Source organism: Podarcis erhardii (assembly GCF_964252035.2).
Source record: "Podarcis erhardii genome assembly, chromosome: 4".
NCBI classification, from domain to species: domain Eukaryota; kingdom Metazoa; phylum Chordata; class Lepidosauria; order Squamata; family Lacertidae; genus Podarcis; species Podarcis erhardii.
Genome location: NC_138508.1, coordinates 90,198,507 through 90,210,881, shown reverse-complemented (window position 1 = coordinate 90,210,881; position 12,375 = coordinate 90,198,507).

Here is a 12,375-nt window from a genome sequence, read left to right as displayed (position 1 = left end):
TTCCTTTCCCCAATTTTGAACCAATTAGTTGTTCCATATCCAGTTCTAACTGTAGCTTCTTGTCCCACATAGAGATTTCTCAGGAGACAGATGAGGTGATCAGGCACTCCCATTTCTTTAAGAACTTGCCATAGTTTGCTGTGGTCAACACAGTCAAAGGCTTTTACGGTAGTCAATGAAGCAGAAGTAGATTTTTTTTCTGGAAGAAAGGAGTTCTTACTTCACAAATGGATCTAACACTATATATTGGAAGTGATTGGAAGCCCTTGCATAGACAGAGCTTTGGAATGTGCCCAGTGCCTTCCAATATGAACGCAACATTAATCAACCCATGTAGACATTAAATCACAAAGGCACAAAGGTCTTTATTATGAATGATAGAAGACAGCGCATCCTGCCATGCCTATAACCAGAAATGATCTTCTTCAGATATAATCAAGTTCTTTTCAGGTTTTCTAACCCCCTACAGAAAATCAGTTGGGGGAGGGCAATCCTGCCCACCCCATCCTCCAATTACATTACTTGTCACTCTTCACAAGTCAGAGAAAAATGTTTGTAATGGGGCACTTTATTTACTTCTGCAATATCCTGATGGGATTTATAAGCCCCAGAAGATCAGGGTTCTAAAAACATGTGAAGTTATCTCTTGTGGAAGATGATAGGAGATAGGGTGGTGATGCTCATTTTCCCTCAGGTCAGGGATGAAAACAGCTGAATGACCACTCTGTATAAATAACAGAGGGGAGACTTTAACTGGTCTGACCCAAAATGGCCTCCCAAAATTCATTCCCCTATTTGTAGGCGGCAAAATTGGATGGCGGGATGAGAGAAGCATTTTGCTATTATTATTATTTTTAAGGGAAGGGGGTCCCCCCCCTTTAGCTCCACTTGTCCTGAAAGCAGCTTGCAGTTACCTGCAGAATTTCTGTGAGGTACAACTGTTTTCAAACTTTTCATCCCAAATCACGTTTTCTCTTAACATAGTGTAAGGTTAGCAGATGCCCCTGTTTCCCGGGGACAGTCCCCGGATTTACAAATCAGTCCCCTGACAAAATCAATCTATTTAGTAGGAAGTTGAAAAGTGTCCCTGGGTTCACTGAAAAAAAAATCTGGTAACCTTAAATAGTGGGCCACACCAAGTTTTCTTTCTTTTTCAAAAACTCCATACTTTATGTAAAACATAGGCAATCACTATCACAGCAAAGTACTTGGTGAGGGGGAAGGCCTAAGTTAAGGTTACAGTGGTCTAAGAAGGGAAATGGATTGTTAAGAAAGGTGAGGTCTTACCAGCATGAAAGATGGGCAGCCATATCAGCAGGACACTTCAAATAGTCTGGCTGAATCGTGTCTCAAAATCACTTTGATTTAATATTCTAGCACATTGTGGTTTTGGAGTATACGTCACTGTCCCAGGGGGTCACTTTTGTTTTGTTTTGTTTTTAAAAAACCCTTATATTGGCTATTTTAGGAAGCACTGACATTGGGTTCCTGTGCACACAGCAATCAATTGTTTATTTCATTTGCAATCTAACTCATTTTCTAATCTTGCACAGATGCCTTCAAAATAACATATGAGAATCGTTAAAATCCCACCAGGAGTTACAGGATCAACTACCAGTGTTGATGACAGTGTGGTAGCCACCTTAATAAAATTGTCCCTAAATGACATGAAGAAGAACACTTCAAAATATTGGCTGGAGAAGTTCTGGGTGTGAGACAATATTTCCTAACAATAAATCACTTTTACTAATAAAGCCATACTACAAAAGTTTAGCAAGGTTCTTAGAAACTCTAGCAGATATTTAAATGCTTGTGTATGCCTTTTCACATATGTTCAATATGGCTTAGCAATTCATTATACTCAAAAACAATATATATTTATTGTTATCCTTGTTTAACCACTTCAAGTTTCAGTTTACTTTAGTCATCTAATAACTGTTAACTCAACAACTTAGCTGTCATAAATCTAATTTTTCTCTAAACATCTAAAATATTTTCTCAAGTTAGCTTCCAGTGCCTTATAATTGCAATAAAATGAAAAGTTTCAATCACTTTAAAAAGTTCATAACATTGTTCACAGTGTCCCAAAAGTAGTTCATAGGACTCATTAAGCTCATACATTTTTAATTCAGCCAAATTAGATTTAGTTCATTTAATATCACCCTGGTTTCAACAGAAGTCCAACAACAGTCGAGGCATTTAAAAACTACCGTACTTTTGAAGTACAAAAAGCAACTTGGTTTTATGGTACAGAAACCCTCTAGTTAGTTCCAGCAAATCATGCACGTTTACTCTTTCAATTTACTTTCATAATTTGGTTTACCTCATGTTCTTTATAGGCAAGAAAATAATTCAATTGCACTACATTTTTAATATTAGGTTGTTTTTTTGAGTGGGGAAGGGGTGTATCAAGATCCAACATTTTTGCCATCATTTACTGTTTATCATATTCATAGCTGTCAATGTTTCCATTTTTAAAGGGAAATTCCTTTATTCTGAATAGGATTCCTCACAAGGGAAAAGTTGGCAGCTATGATCATATTTCTGAAAAATTCAGGCCTCACAACACAACAATATGCCACCAATTATTTTTTTTTTCATCTGGGCCTCAGGCCTGCTGGGTAAGACCACACTGCTTTAGGAAACTGATACAGGGCTACCATGCTCAAATAACTGGGGCTCTTCACCTCCTCTTTCCCTCTTTTTTAAAAAAAAAATATTAAAGTGGGTGGGAATGTGTTCCCACAAAAAGAGGCTCAAATGGTTTTGCGTGGACAGGCGGAGTCCCCAGATCCCGCGTGGTCCCCCCCCCCGTCATGTGGAATAACGACTCAAGACAACGTGCTATGGGATTAAATTGGCCACAACTTTATTAAATTTCAAATGTGGGTAGACCTTGGCTCAGGCATTGGGCGTTTTCCCTCCCCAGTCCCCAGCTGGGGACCTAGGGAGCATCAGGGTTATCCAGTGTGTGGGGGGGATGGGCTGGCTCTGGAGAACATATGTTCAAGCAGAAATAGCCGCCCCCGTTATGCCGCCGCCACAGGGGAAAGCAATGACGACCTTTCGGCATACGATCAAAGCCTCCCTTCAGAAACCCCATTAACGGGGAACCCTGGTATCGCCGCCACAAAGAGGAAGATGGACTAAAGGATTCCGCCCAAGGCCTGATACCACCAAAGTTGTGACGTTTTGCTATGGGAAAGGCGAAACCTGCCAATGCAGGGAAATTCCTTTCCGGCCCTTTAACAGCGACCTTAACGTAGCAATGCCCGCATACCTGTGAAGAAAAGTTAACCTGCAAAACCTGTGAAGAAAAGTTAACCTGCAAAATAAGACATTAACTGAGTGTGGGTAGGGTGGGAGAAGCTCTGGAGCCAAGTGAGGATTCCCAGGTAAGATCCTCCCTCTATTGTGTGGGCAGGTAATCCCTCCCCTACCTGGCCTGGTCTCCTTGGCAACACTTCCCCCAGGTGGGATTGGACAACTGACTGAGGTTAATGATTTAGCCTATTCAGAATCGTTCAGGTTTTAAGAGAGACCAATAACAGTCCTCGCCAAATAAGTCCAGGCCTTTTAAGGCTAGTTCTCCGAGGCGCAAGCAAGGTCTTTGGATGCCCCGATGCTCTACAACAGGCATCCCCAAACTTGGCCCTCCAGCTGTTTTGGGACTACAATTCCCATCATCCCATCACCCCATCATCCCTGACCACTGGTCCTGTTAGCTAGGGACGATGGAAGTTGTAGTCCCCAAAGAGCTGGAGGGCCAAATTTGAGGATGCCTGCTCTACAACCTTGCTCCTCTGTCAGCCAGAAACTAAATAGATGTCTTTAAAGCCTAATATTTTCTGTATTTGAATTACAATATTACAAACAGTCTCTCTTCCTGCCTCCCCCCCTCTTTGCGGCTCCTGCCCTCAACCACACATCCTCCTGGCTCATCTTTTGATCTTTTTAAGATCCCAGTATTTCCAACAAGCCATGCCTCCTCTTGACCAGCCACCAAGCCAGACACAATTTGCAGCAGTTTGCTTCCTTGTGCTATATATCGTTTGTGGGTGCTATCCTTTCCCCCCTTCACATCTTTTCTGGGAACTCAGGTGAAAGCATGAGGTTGCAGCCCAAAGCCAGGCCTCTCAGTATCATTAGCCTGTGTGTAACTGTTGTGCAAGGCCCTCAGTCAACTGCTCTGAATCAGCAGGTGGGCAGGGGTTAGGAATAGACATGCATTCCAGGTGTGCTGGGTGTGGCCAGGCACACCCCAAGGTCTCAAAAAAGAAGAAGCGGTTTTGTGTTTTAATTTAATTGCGTGATACGCTGATTTGCGCACCAAGCCTCTATGAAATCATCTGCGTGTGCTTAATTATCTTGACAACCCACTCCAATTTATTTCTCTCCTTAATAAAGGGAGATTGGGTGAGAGATAAGAGGGAGGAGCAAAAATTTGGTATTTTGTGTCTTATTTATGTAAAGTTTGTTCATGTGAAAAGAATAGTTTGATTAATAAAAGTAGTCATTTATGACTATGTATTCAAACAATTACAGGTAGGTAGCCGTGTTGGTCTGCCATAGTAAAAAAAAAATAATAATAAAAAATCCTTCCAGTAGCACCTTAAAGACCAACTAAGTTAGTTCTTGGTATGAGCATGCACACGAAAGCTCATACCAAGAACTAACTTAGTTGGTCTTTAAGGTGCTACTGGAAGGATTTTTTTTTAATTTTTTTTTTATTCAAACAATGTTCACCTTTAAAATAAAATTAAAAGCTGCACTTCAGGTAAACTCAAAACAGGAACAGATTTATCTAAGTTTAGATAATATTTAGTAGGAACATAAGAGTCCATCTGTATGGATCAATGCTGCATAAAGCCCAGTATCCCACAGTGTCTAGCTAGAAATTGCTGGGATGCTCGCAAGCAGGACACATTGCCCTTAGCATCTGGTGTTCAGGACCACCATTTCTTTATATATATCAACCAAATTTTACTTAAAGTTGTTGTTGTTTAGTTGTTTAGTCGTGTTCGACTCTTCATGACCCCATAGACCAGAGCACACCAGGCACTTCTGTCTTCCACTGCTTCCCGCAGTTTGGTCAAACTCATGCTGGTAGCTTCGAGAACACTATCCAACCATCTTGTCCTCTGTTGTCCCCTTCTCCTTGTGCCCTCCATCTTTCCCAACATCAGGGTCTTTTCCAGGGAGTCTTCTCTTCTCATGAGGTGGCCAAAGTATTGGAGCCTCAGCTTCACAATCTGTCCTTCCAGTGAGCACTCAGGGCTGATTTCCTTAAGAATGGATAGGTTTGATCTTCTTGCAGTCCATGGGACTCTCAAGAGTCTCCTCCAGCACCATAATTCAAAAGCATCAATTCTTCGGCAATCAGCCTACTTAAAGTTAGGTATGGGCAAATCTGTGAATTCCAGTTTCTCTATCCATTTACCCACCCCCAATCAGTGCCCAGTATACCTGAAGGAGCGTCTCCACCCCCATCGTTCAGCTCCATCCCCACCCACTGAGGTCCAGCTCTGAGGGCCTTTTGGCAGTTCCCTCACAGTGAGAAGTGTTCCCTGGTTACAGGGAACCAGACAGAGGGCCTTCTCAGTAGTGGCACCCACCCTGTGGAACGCCCTCCCATAAGATGTCAAGGAAATAAGCAACTGTCTGACTTTTAGAAAACATCTGAAGCAATTTCCCCAAATACTTTTGTATGCTATTTTCACTAACCAATACAACACTAGGCACATTTTACTTGGAAAACTGCACTGAAAAACCTGAAGACGTGCAAATTATGAAGTATAGCTGCTTTGGAGCTTGCACTTTGGTGAGAAGTACGTATTAGGCACTTTCTCATTGAAATGTATTAGGCACTTTCTCATTGAAATGGGAGTGCCAGATCAACTCATCTGTCTCCCGAGAAATCTCTATGTGGGACAAGAAGCTACAGTTAGAACTGGATATGGAACAACTGATTGGTTCAAAATTGGGAAAGGAGTACGACAAGGCTGTATTTTGTCTCCCTGCTTATATAACTTATATGCAGAATTCATCATGCGAAAGGCTGGGCTGGATGAATCCCTAGCCGGAATTAAGATTGCCGGAAGAAATATCAACAACCTCAGATATGCAGATGACACGACCTTGATGGCAGAAAGTGAGGAGGAATTAAAGAACCTTTTAATGAGGGTGAAAGAGGAGAGCGCAAAATATGGTCTGAAGCTCAACATCAAAAAAACGAAGATCATGGCCACTGGTCCCATCACCTCCTGGCAAATAGAAGGGGAAGAAATGGAGGTAGTGAGAGATTTTACTTTCTTGGGCTCAATGATCACTGCAGATGGTGACAGCAGCCACGAAATTAAAAGACGCCTGCTTCTTGGGAGAAGGGCAATGACAGGCCTAGACAGCATCTTGAGAAGTAGAGACATCACCTTGCCAACAAAGGTTCGTATAGTTAAAGCTATGGTTTTCCCAGTAGTGATGTATGGAAGTGAGAGCTGGACCATAAAGAAGGCTGATCGTCGAAGAATTGATGCTTTTGAATTATGGTGCTGGAGGAGACTCTTGAGAGTCCCATGGACTGCAAGAAGATCAAACCTCTCCATACTGAAGGAAATCAACCCTGAGTGCTCACTGGAAGGACAGATTGTGAAGCTGAGGCTCCAGTACTTTGGCCACCTCATGAGAAGAGAAGACTCCCTGGAGAAGACCCTGATGTTGGGAAAGATGGAGGGCACAAGGAGAAGGGGGCGACAGAGGACGAGATGGTTGGATAGTGTTTTCGAGGTTACCAGCATGAGTTTGACCAAACTGCGGGAGGTAGTGGAGGACAGAGGTGCCTGGCGTTCTCTGGTCCATGGGGTCACGAAGAGTCGGACACGACTAAACGACTAAACAACAACAACAACAACATTGAAATGCAACCAAAGTTGAGTTCTCCCTCCATGATAAGGTGGTATGAACACTATAAATATATCTCCCAATTTCAGTCTCATGCAAGAATATTTCAGGCCATATACAGCCATGATGGGCAAGAGAAACAATGGTTAATATAATATAATATAGTACATAATATAATATAATATAATATAATATAATATAATATAATATAATATAGTATAGTATAATATAATATAATATATAATATAATACAATATAATACATAATATAGTACATAATATAATACATAATATTATAATATAATATAATATAATATAATATAATATAATATAATATAATATAATATAATATAATATAATATAATATAATATAATATAATATAATATAGCAGTCATCTGAACCTGTCTCTGGCAGTAATCAAGACTCACGGACACCTTGTAAGGCAGGGAACAGAAATAAAGAAAAACATCGCAGTAAATATGTCAGCCAAGCAGTTTGGACTCCTAAAGTTTATGTTGTCATGGAAGCCAAATGCAACATTTGGTATATCCCAAATGTATATACCAAACATTTGGTATATCCAATGCAGCCAGAAGTACAATAAACCTGTAATTCCTCAGGATGTCTGCCTTCACTAGGTGCATCGCAACAGCTTCTAAGCTACAAATCTCCCTCTTTGGCTGTTTGCTCTTCTTGCTGAGAGAGGGGGTCCTACAGTTAATTTCAAACGCAATTAAAGTTCAAAGATTTACCGCGGTGATGGGGGTCTCCTCCAGATGTTGCCAGCTTACTACTAGCATCAGTCCCAGCCAGCGTGGCCAACAGACAGGGATGATGGAAACTATGGTCACAAGCAACCAGAAAACCAAGAAGACAGCACTAACAGTAAAAGTTGCTAGCTGCTCGAGGAAAGATTTCATTCAGGCCTGACACATTTCAGAGTACAGGCAAACCTTGGTTCCCGAACGGCTTAGTTGCCAAACGAATCGCCTCCCGAATGCAGCAAACCTGGAAGTAAGTGTTCCGGTTTGTGAGCTTTTTTTGGAAGCCAAACGTCCAATGCGGTTTCCGCTTGTGTGCAGGAAGCTCCTGCAGCCAATTGGAAGCTGCGCCTTTGTTTTCGAATGGTTTCGGGAGTCGAACGGACTCCTGGAACGGATTAAGTTCAAGAGCCAAGGTACCACTGTCATCATCATAAACTTTATTGCACTAGCCAAAGGCCATGGCATCATTCACAAAGGAAACAAAAAGAAAAACAACAATAACCATAAAAAACACCAGGCACTGCAAATACAATAAACCAGTCACATGTGGTTTAGAAATTATTTGTTGCATACAATAGAATAGCAGGGGGTTCTCAGATAGAATGTGCCAGCTTAAATGTCTGAATCACCTTTGAAATTGGGCTGCTATTTTATCTAATTCTTTTCTCCAGATCTACGTGAGGGAAATGTACAGGTATGTTGTAATGTGGGGAGTCCTAAATTTCCTCTTAAAAAGTCCCACAGGTGACATATGCATTAGCCCCACAAGGCTGCATTCTTGCTTATGAGTAAGCCACACTGAATAGGATCAGGCTCGCTTCTGAGAAAATATTTCAATCACATGATTATATCTGGGCTTTACATATAAGGTTTGTGTTGCAGCATTAAATTTGATCTCACTCCAGCTCCATGAGAAAGAATCAAAGGGTTCCCTTCTCATTTCAAAACTATAAATGCACATTACTGAATACTGGCTGACATCTTCTGGTAAACTTGGGGAATACTTTCCAAACATTAAAAGTAAAGAAAAAAATGTGAGCTGTATATTATTTTACCAACCTAGTCATTGCTCGAAAGGTGGGGGGAACCACTAATTCCAATGGGGCTTATTCCCAAGTGGAATTGTATAGGATTGTAGCATTGGTATATATTATATATTATTGCTAAGCTTTTCCAGGCATTATGTGTTCAAGATAGCTTCCCTAACTGCTAAAACACTAACACAATACCAGAAGCGTTTTAGAACAACTTCATTTTCAATTTAATTTGAATTGGCACTGTTTAGAAATCTTCAGCATTTGATTCTCCATAGTGTAAACCAGTCCTTAGTTGCAACTGAAGCATGGGTCCCAGAGATTCCTATGCAGTGGCACCTCGGGTTACAAACACCTTGGGTTACAAACGCTTCAGGTTACAGACTCCGCTAACCCAGAAGTAGTACCTTGGGTTAAGAACTTTACCTCAGGATGAGAACAGAAATCGTGCGCCAGCGGAGCGGCAGCAGCAGGAGGCCCCATTAGCTAAAGTGGTACCTCAGATTAAGTATGTTTTCAGGTTAAGAATGGACCTCCGGAACGAATTGAGTTCTTAACCAGATGTACCACTGTAAATGTCAGGAAGTGAGTGAGTGAGAGGCAATGGAGGAGAAACTTTAGCACTACTTTCAAACAGTGCAGGAAGAGGAGTATTTAAAACTGAAAACTCAAATATTTCATTTAAGGAAACGAAGATGCACGTTATTATCGCACTTGCTGCTTCCCTTATTATACATTGCTAGAGGCTTCTACCTGCTAGGTTATGCTGAATAGTTGTTGCTCAGTAAAAGGCTGGCCTTGTTGTCATTTAGTCATTTAGTCATGTGTGATTCTTCGTGACCCCATGGACCAGAGCACGCCAGGCACTCCTGTCTTCCACTGCCTCTCGCAGTTTGGTCAAACTCATGTTAGTGAACACTGTCCAACCATCTCGTCCTCTGTCGTCCCCTTCTCCTTGCCCTCAATCTTTCCCAACATCAGGGTCTTTCCCAACATCAGGGTCTTTTCCAGGGAGTCTTCTCTTCTCATGAGGTGACCAAAGTATTGGAGCCTCAGGAACCGGCAAGCCACTCCAGTGTCCCTGCCAAGAAAACGCCATGGACAAAGGCTGGCCTACGCTGACTTTATTGAGGTAAATTAGATGGTAGGATGATATGAATTGTGTCATCCTAGTTACAGATAGGTAGCCATGTTGGTCTGCCATAGTCAAAACAAAATAAAAAAATTCCTTCCAGTAGCACCTTAAAGACCAACTAAGTTAGTTCTTGGTATGAGCTTTCGTGTGCATGCACACTTCTTCAGACACACTGTGTCATCCTAGTGTGTGTGTGTTCATGTGCATCCTTCTCCTCAAAAAAAACCCCCCAACACTTTCCCCAGAAGTTTCCCTATGCGTTTTATTTTAGTACAGAATGTATCATTTACGGGGGAAATTTATTATATAGCCTGTTACATTTGTCTTCTCCTTTTCTCTCCTGTTTCTGCTATCTCCTGCAGTGTGGAAATCTAAACTGTAATCCCCTCGGGGTTTGGATTCTCTATTTGTTTTTCTATAGTAGAATGATGTGTCTTAGATGAAATAACAAGAACAAATATAATTTACAGGTAACATGGTTATTTTCATACATCTCAAGATGGCACATAGCTCTCAGGACAGTGGAACAGGCCTTCTCAATTCCGTTTTAGACGTGTGAACCCTTTGCCCCATGAAATAATGGTTTCTCCTCTCCCCTTACTGGTCCCCCCCCCCCATTGCTTATTTAAATTTTAATTCCATCAGGCTTTTATTTTACACACTAGGCTGTGCTTTTCCGCTTGGCTTTAACTTCAGATCCTATCTCCTTGACCAATGATTATTTTTTTTTTCCCTTTTTTTTTTTTTTTGCATTTTAAAATTTTTTATTAATTTCATTCTAAATACAATATATCCGAAATACAGAACTTTCCATTCATTTTTGACTTCCTTCAGCGACGTTGACATTCCTTCGAATTTGAGTCTTTGAAACACATTCCATCCTTACATATTGCCATACATATCTCCCTTTATACATTATTTCGATTTGAACAATACTTGTTAATTCTTTACAGTGCCTCTTTAAAACCCACTAGCGTTGTATTTACAAAACATTTATTCTCCAGATAACCCACAAATTTCCCCCAATCTTCAATAAACTTTTGATCTTTTAGGTATCTTAATTTCCCTGTCAATTTATCCAACTCAGCATACTCTGTCAGTTTTGCTCTCCACTCTGCAACTGTTGGCATTTCTTCCTGCTTCCACCTCTGAGCTATCACAATTCTGGCTGCTGTGACCGCGTACTGGAATAGTTTACAATCCTTTCTCCTGATGTCCTTTCCCATAATACAAAGTAGAAAAGCTTCTGGTTTTTTAACAAAAGTGTAACCTAGCATCTTTTTCAGTTCATTATATACGTCCTCCCAGAAGCTTTTAACTTTCTTGCACTCCCACCATTGATGATAAAACGTCCCCTCCATAAGTTTACACTTCCAACACTTATTGTCTATCTTATACATCTTAGCTAATTTTACAGGAGTCATATACCACCTGTATTGCATCTTCATTACATTTTCTTTTAGTAGTGTACAGGCTGTAAACTTTATATTCACTCTCCACAGCTTTTCCCAATCTTCCATTTGGATGTTATACCTTAAATCCCTTGCCCATTGTACCATCACTGACTTCACTTCCTCATCCTTCGTATTCCACTCCAGCAGTAGTTTATACATTTTGGAAAGGTTTTTGTAATCACTATTTATTATCTCTTTTTGGAATATTGATTCTTTTTCTACGTATCCTCTTTCCTTCACCTCTGTTTTAAACATCTCATTTATCTGGAAGTAGTGCAGCCAACCTTGTGTGAGCATTTTGACCTGGTCGTATGGTTTAACTTTCCACTTCCCTCCTTCATAAACAACCATATCTTCATACTTCCCCCATTTTTCCTTCATGTTAACTTTCTTTACACCTATCATCTCCTGTGGGGACAACCAGTGTGGTGTTCTTGGTTCTAATATATTTTTATATCTGTCCCAAACCTCTATTAATGGTCCTTTAAAAATGTGGCTACCAAATCCCCTATGCACTCTCTTTTTATCCTTCCATAAATACGCGTGCCACCCAAACCTGTTGTTGTACCCCTCCAAATCTAATAACTCTTTGTTCTCTAACTTTACCCAATCTTTTAACCAACACAGACATGCTGCTTCGTAATAAAGTCTCATGTCTGGTAAGGCGAAGCCCCCTCTTTCTGTTACGTCTGTTAACAACTTAAATTTAATTCTTGGTTTCTTCCCCTCCCAGACATATCTGGAAATCGCTTTTTGCCATTCTTTGAAGTCCTTTGTTCCTTTTAAAATGGGCAGTGTTTGGAACAGGAACAACAACCTGGGTAGCAGCATCATCTTCACCATGGAGATTCTTCCCCAGAATGATAGTAATGATTAATATATATATTAATTATTATAAATATTTAAAATGCTAATTTTAAATGAATCGTAGCCCAGTATTTCTTAACCCCGTTTCACCTAGAAATGTCCTTAGAAACTGCGCCCTATCCTGAACTGACAGACAGCGATGCTTGAGAGTTTCCTGCATGCACTTATTTACACAACCTTGACCATTATAAAATCTCTACGCAGATTGATGGGATCTGTTGTGC